The sequence below is a fragment of the Desmodus rotundus genome, chromosome 3 (assembly GCF_022682495.2).
Source record: "Desmodus rotundus isolate HL8 chromosome 3, HLdesRot8A.1, whole genome shotgun sequence".
NCBI lineage: Eukaryota > Metazoa > Chordata > Mammalia > Chiroptera > Phyllostomidae > Desmodus > Desmodus rotundus.
Genome location: NC_071389.1, coordinates 43169752 through 43177273, shown reverse-complemented (window position 1 = coordinate 43177273; position 7522 = coordinate 43169752). Strand labels below are relative to the sequence as shown.

Sequence of the window (7522 nt, the reverse complement as noted above, 5' to 3'; positions counted from 1 at the left end):
ATCTCACTTTCCTGATCAAGAACTTTTCAGGGTTTCCCTCTTGCCTACCGGCCCCTCCAGATTCCCTTCTTGTATTCCTCCCCACCGTTCCCACTGCCACTCCCCCCTCCACCCCTCAAACCTGGGTGAAGTGACCACCTGCCATTCTCCGGATAGGCTGTTTTAAAATGGGCTCTTTTCCTTGGTGATGTTCCCAAGCACTGTCTGCTGTTTCTAGGCCCAAGAAGGCTGTGATGTGTCTTATGGAGAAAATACATGTTTTAAAAATATGTTAAATAAGCTTCATTCACTCTGATAGTTATGGCTAGAGGTTATAATGCTGTTGGCTCTGAATGCAAAATTAATGAGTCAACAATATATATTAAATTAGGCATCTTTAAGCAGAAGCATATGCAGCAAGGCTAGGTACTGATCAGTTGATGAAAATTTTGTGACCAGAGGCTCAAAGAAATCTAACCCTGTATTTTTTTTCCCTAGGAACGATGGTTCAGTCTCTGCTAATTCATGTTCCTGGTGACTTTAAACAGCATAACTACTGCAAATAACAAGAATCAACTGTATTTACCTCTGTGTTATATGACTCACAGCAAGAATGAAAACTGAGTTGAGGGCAGAAATTTTGCTTATGCTGCAACAATGCCTAGCGCCTAGTAAGCTTTTAATAAATATTTGTAAAATGACAATGAATAAATGACTTAGAGTACACTTTGTCTGGACCTTGGAAGAGGGGAAATTGCATCTTTATTTTTATTACTCTCGAACTGAAGTAAAACAGTCCCTTCAATCATGAGTATAGGCAACAAATCAAAGTAAAATTACTGGTATTTGCAACAGTCACAGTAGAATCACTGGTATTTTTAATCACAGTATAGTTATTGCAGATACTTGAAATATAATTTCACACTCATCAGTACTTCAAATTACAGTAGTACTTTACCCACTAACAAATATCATTATTTTTCATGTATGAATAAAGAAACATTTACACTACACATTTTAATAATTGTACTTGAGAATAATTGTGTTCCTTTGAAACCATGTGGTTTTTATTTTCTGCATTTAAAACACTGAAACAATCTGAGATGATCTCCATAAGCCTCCCCAGGCGATCAACTAGGTCAGTGGCACAAATGAGTTTAAGAACCTTGGTCTAGCTTGAGGTCAAGGCCACATTCAGGTAACATGTCCAGGGCCATGAAGTTACTTAGACAGCAGAACTAGTGTCCATACCCAAATCTGCCTGCAAGCACCACCAGAGTGAGTCTCCTCATTCTGAGGGCTCCTCCACAAAGACCCTCCTCTGTGCATCCCGTCAGACACCTGGGAGAGCACTGGCAGAAAGTTTCCAATGAATTCCACAGAGTGCATCAAGCGCTGGCCACATGCAGAACCTTCTCACGGGGGCTGGAGGGCACCGCTCTTCCAGGTACGGCCTGAGAACTGTTACGGGCCAATGACGAGAAGAATGCAGAAATTGAGATGAGAGTACAGGTGCAGAAACTGTTAGAGCCATTTGAATCGAGCAATAACATAACTAAGGCTTATATTTGGTATGTCTTTGGTTTGTAAATTTCATTTTGTTTTACCAAATCATCAGTCTGCAGTGGATTGGAAATTTACAAAAACAAAAATTAAACAAAAAATAATGGTCTTTCTTCCATACGAAGTTTGAGAAACACCATCATGGGGGAACACAGTGGACAGAAGGTGCAGAAAGAGACATGGACACCGCTGGGCACATGCTCTGAAAAACATGAATCACATGCAGAACACAGAAGCACACGGACAAGCAAAAGTGAGGAAGACACAGGGCGGAGGAGGCATTTGAGCTGTGTTTTGACGGATCTCTACAGGTGGAAGTGATTGTTGGGAACCACCCTGCCTGGTTTCAGAAGCTGTAATCCCCTCTGGCTAAGGCTGATTAAAAAGACCTTGGGATCATAAGCCACTAAAGAGACAAAGCTTATCTTCCTGGTAGGGGCGCTGCCTCTGCCCCCTTTACTTTGCCCTGCTTGGCCTTGGGCAGTGACTGGTTAGCCAATGACAGGTAAGATTCCTCAAAGGAGGGACGACCTAAGACAGGCACAGTTGTGAAGGGGCCTTCGGGGAAGGACTTGGGGGGCTATAGAAAAAGGGGGTGATGGACCCTCGCCCCTCAGTTTTGACACAGCCTGAGTCCTCATTCTGTCTGCAAGAAGTTTCCTAATCTCTTGGCTGCCTCACTTCCCCTACCCAACTTAAGTCTGAAACAATGCCTTAAGCCTGAAACAATGCTGGAGGTGGGTGTGGCCCTGTGCTGGAAAAGGCGGGTTCCCTGGGGCGACCAGGCCTAAGAAAGAATGCATAAAATCCTGTGAAATCTGCTTTGCTAAGAATACCCTAAATGATGAGGGTCCAAGCATGAAATGAGTTTGTTTCCCCAAAGTTTTATGGCCCTTTAGCTATCTGACCCTGACTCAAAATAAGCCCTCAGAGTTTTTTTAATGTTATCTATTGTTTGATCATTTCTGCCTGACAATGATTAATGAGCTTTACATGTATGCCCTGTATTCCTATGCAAATTAAACCCAATAAAATCCCATTGAAGAATAGGCTCCTGGCCCCTCTCCTTTGAGAGATCAGCCACCTTTCCTCCCTAAGCAAATCCTGTCTTGGTAGACTTATTCTCATCTGTGGCAGTCAGGGGGGCCCTGAGGGCAGAGCTCCCCAACAAGTGATGCCTTAGGGGGTGTTGCAAGCAATGAGGCTCAGCAGGAGCTAAGGCAAGGAGTATAGCGTACAAGGTACATCAGAGAAACCTGTCACCAGGCACGACAGGGACAACGTCTATGGCGAGTGGGGACAGGAGACAATGCAGAGCAGCCTGGAAGGTCTAGTGGGAGTCAGCCTTGATGGCTTTGGAAACATGCTGAAGCTTGGGTCTTTTTGAGTGGGCCACAAAGAACAGCGGACCTATTTTGAGTAGGGAATGAAATAACCACTTTTGAGTTTTAAGTGATAGTAACTGTTGAGCCAAACTAAATTTTAAAAACTCTCAGGCACTGGCTTTCAGGGGAAGAATTTCCTTGTTCCATCAGAATGCGCAAATACGCAAAGATTGATTTCCATGCCTGAATGAACACATGAAAAGATGTGCATGAAGGAGGAATGCTCTGGAAAACCAATTTGTCCCTCTCCTCTCCTCTGCTCTCCTCTCCTCTCCTCTCCTCTATTCACCTTTCCCTTCTTTCCTCTTTTTTCTCTCTCAGTCTCTATTACTTAGCAGTTTCCAATAGTACTTTCTGTGACAATGAAAATGACCTGTATTGCCACTGGTAACCACTAGCCTCATGTGGTCACTGAGCCTTTGAAATATGGCTTCTGTGGCTGAGAAACTGAATTTTAAATTTTATTTAATTTCAATTAATTTAAATTTCAGTAGCCACATTTGGCCATTGGCTGCCATATTGGAGAATACAGTGAAACAGAGAAGGAAAATGCAGATGCCAAGTAGTCTGAAGAAAGTGAAGATGGAAATGAGTGCTTCTGCTTTTAACCCAAATATGCATGTTTTTAACCAATTTGGGTCTAGTGGGCCTCTTGGAAAGAGGTCTGGGTGCCAGGAGCTTGGGGTTCTCACCTGATTTGGATGTGTTGCCTTAGACAGGTCCCTGCCAGGGGAAAGGCAAGAACAAATGTCCAGTGAGCATTAGCAGGGTACCAGGCACAGGGCCGGGGGTGGGGGTAAGCACTTTTACAGATTACCACATTAGAATGTTCACCGCACATTGAAATAGCATTTGTATTCCAATGTCATCGATGAGGAAAAGGAGGTTTAGAGAGGTGCGCAATTTGTGCAAGTCACCCAGCTAGTGAGGTGGAGACAAAGTGTTTAGATATTTAGAGCCCATTCTAAGGTCAAAGCTTTTCCCACTGCACCTCTGTGCTTCCCTAAACCCTTCTCATCACCAACAGAACAGGACTAGCGATCCTCCTCCTGTCTACCCTCCCGAACGAAGGTTAAGAGGACCAGAAATGCTGACAAGGCCAAGGTGCCGAGTGTGCTCGAGGGAGGGAGGGAGGGAGGTGATAGTTTCTGAGGGCGCAAGCAGGGCGTGGTGTTCGGAGCTGGTTCTGCACTCTTACTGCTGTTGAACATACTTAAAATTTTCCATTTAGAAATGTCCGAGGCCAGGCCTGTTTCAATCACGTAAAAACCAATATCAGTTTGGAAAGGTTATCGCAGCCTTTCCAATTCCAGTCAACATTAAAAATGCAAATGTTTGCTTTTTAAATATAGCCTTTGGCCACCAGCATTCAGGACGTAAGGTAAACCACAGTGGGCAGCCATTGCGCACCAACAGCTCGCTGGGCTCGATGGGGAGGAAGTGAAGGTCGTGCAGAAGGTCTGAGTCTGCCAGGCTGATAGAGCCACTCCCAACCCCCTGAAGGTCCGGGTCCTCAGAGGTTGTCCAGCATCGGTCACAGAATCAGACATCCTTTCCCTGGGGGCAGGGTTTTCTTTGTCCTTATCTTCCCATTACCTAGCCCATTGCTGGCTGCATGGTAAGAGCTCAGGGGTATTTGTGAATAGTAAATTAATTCATTCATCATATATTTTTTTTAGATATCTTATCATGTCCCAGCACTGTGCAAGGCTGGTAAATGGGTACAGAAACAGGCCATTTGGGGGAATCAGCTCAAGACATTTACTATCTGAGGATAATAAGATGGGCAAATAAATGAAAATAACATAAAACAGTACAAGTTAACCTTACCGTAAGTGTTAATGCTGGAGTCTGCTAACAAAACGTGTTTGAAGATGTGCCAGGTGAAGAATGCTTGTGTGGTTGGACAAAGGGATTCTGGACGATCTCAGAGTAACTGGGCAGCGAGATCAGCACTGGGAGCTTCTTGGAGGTGCCAAGAACCATTCCTTGGGTGGTCTCATGTCCTTGGTAGTCCCCTCCACTCAGATTGCAGGTTTCCTGGTGGCTGGCCTGTATCTTATTCAGCTCTGCACCCCAATACTTCACATGGGGCCTGACACATAGTAGGAAACAACAGATGCTAAATAAATGAATGAATAAATGAACAAAAGTTAGGAATCCATGAGGAATCACAATAACAAGAAGCATTTATTGAGCATTTCATATGGAACAAATATTTTATAATACATCTTTTTAAAAATGTATTTATTTATTTACTTTTAGAGAGAGGGGGAGGGAGAAAGAGAGGAAGAGAAACATTGACGTGCAAGAGAAGCATTGATCGGTTGTCTCTCACACACCCCCAACTCGGGACTTGGCCCACAACCCAGGCACGTGCCCTGACTGGGAATCAAACCAGCAGGCCAGCTTTAGTCCACTGAGCCACACCAACCAAAGCATACATCTTCTTAACTAATTATAATGGTCAGCATGCAGCCAGGAGGAAAAAAATCACATCAGTTACTTGAACAGAGAGAATTTAATGCAAAGGACTGTTAACTAGGAATAAGGTTGTTAACTAGGCAATCAAAGGGTAAAATGAGACCTATAAGCTAAAAGAGAGAGAGAGCAGCTGCAGAAAACAGCTATCACCCTGGGGATGAGGGGGAAAATTTAGAATTATTAAAATTTAGAGACTCAGTGAAGAGGCCCTGTGAGCTGAAACTCAGATCACTGAGGAGGGGGCACTGCTGGGCTGGCGGTAATGTCTCTGATCAGCTGTGATGAAGCTAATTCTGTGTTGAAAAACTGCAAACTGGCTTCAGTTATGCTATGGGGAGTCCTTGCTGCTGTCAGCGTATAAGGCATGGCTGGGTGTTGCTCATAGGTACCTAACAAACTCTTCTTCATCCTTCAAGACCCAGTTCAATGGTCACCTCCCCTGAAAAGCCTTCCTGATCACTTCCTTCAGATAGGAAACCTACAGAAAGAAGCAAGCCTCATTTTTTTCCTCCAGCTCTGCAGCTCCTTCCAGCACCCCCACTGGCATAACTTAGGAGGGAGCCACCTGAGCAGAAATGTGATTTGCAGAGACCCAGCCCCATCATCACAAAGCAGAGTACAGAAGGGTTTTGGAGCTGAGACACCATGGTGTCCTAACTGGTACAGGAATCTTCTCATCAGTGCTGTGATGCCGGTCCTACTCCCATTATACAGATGAGGAAACCTAGGCTCTAGAGAAGTCAAGGTGACTTGCCTATAGACTGAAGCGACAATCCCCAGATTTGAAGCCATGTCCATCTGCTCTTAATGGCAATACCATACCAAGTTGCCCTCACATTGTTATGTTAACAAGGCGTCAGGGAATAGAACAGATGTGAAGTCCCAGTGTTATTTGGTTGGCAGCTGAGGAGGAGGTGGGGTGGAAGATTCAGGCATCCCCTATAAGAGCAGGGAAGCAGGAGTGGGGCGGTCCTGACAAATGTCTCTCAATGTGTCATTTTATTCTCTCACTTTATTGTCCTTAAAGAAAGTTGAGATTTTTATTCATTGATCCAAAATTAACCACCCAACAAACTCCTCTCCATCCTTCAAGACCCCGCTCAGATATCAGCTCCCCTGAGAAGACTTCCTGATCGCTACAGAGCCAGCCATGGCCCCACGGTGCTCCCATAGGACTTGGTGCAGACCTGGGTGGAGTTTACTTGTCTATCTGCCACTCTAGACTGTGGGCTACTTGAAGGCAGGGTTGGGTCCATCTAGACTCTGCCTAGTACCCAGTGCCTAGTGAAAATGATAAAGGCTTGTTTCCCCCAGAAGTGTGCTTCTGTGGGAGCACTGACAACTTTAGGACCATGTGTTTTGACTCATTCTTGGTCCAAGTGGTGAAGATGTGAAAAATAAACCCAAAAGCCAATCCCTCTGTTTTGGCCCTTCATCTATCACCTTTTCCAACCCATTCTTCTCACTTCAGTTAGAGGCAAACATAACCATCTGAAGCCCCTTCTAAAGCCTTCCCAAGGTTTCCCATTGCTCTTGGGATAAAGATTAACTCCTCAACATTGTCACCTACATCCTCTGACATCTGTCTCCTGTCCCTCACCAGCCTCAAATCTGCTCACTCCCCATGCCCTTTCTGCCTCCTTCTACTCTACCCTCCAGCTACTGAACCTCTTCAATCTCCCAGACTCACCAAGCTCTTTGCATCTTGGTCTTTGAAGGTGGGCTTCCTTCACCAGGACTCTCTTTTCTTGCGTTCTTTGTCCAAGTCAGTCTGACTTATCTTTTAAGTCTCAGCTGCTGAGTCACTCCCTCCAGGAGGTTATTGCCAGGGTAACTTGATGCTCCCAGAGCAGCCTGCTCCTGAATTGTAATGGCTTGCATTTGCTCAGGATGAGGAGCTCCCTGGCACATGTCAAGGGCTCCATAAGATATATCCGAATTAATTAATTAATTAAAAACTCAAAAACAACAACAACAAAAACACTAGGAGAAGTGTCTCCAGGTGATTCTGGAAGTCACGCACTGCCTAAGATGTGGTGAAATAACTCTTTACCAGTGTCCAGGGGCCTTTTGAAAAAGGGCCTCTGGAATGGGGGGCAGGGCTCTGGACC

At 44.9% G+C, this 7522-nt stretch overlaps 1 long non-coding RNA gene across 1 annotated transcript; it reads right to left on the bottom strand.

Moving 5' to 3' along the window:
• Window positions 1-716: 716 nt before the first annotated feature.
• On the bottom strand, window positions 717-7205 carry LOC112309357 (uncharacterized). Its single transcript, XR_002975224.4, has 3 exons — window positions 7102-7205; window positions 4758-5049; window positions 717-1440 (listed from the first exon to the last, which is right to left on the bottom strand). It is a non-coding gene; the product is annotated as an uncharacterized lncRNA (long non-coding RNA).
• Window positions 7206-7522: the final 317 nt, after the last annotated feature.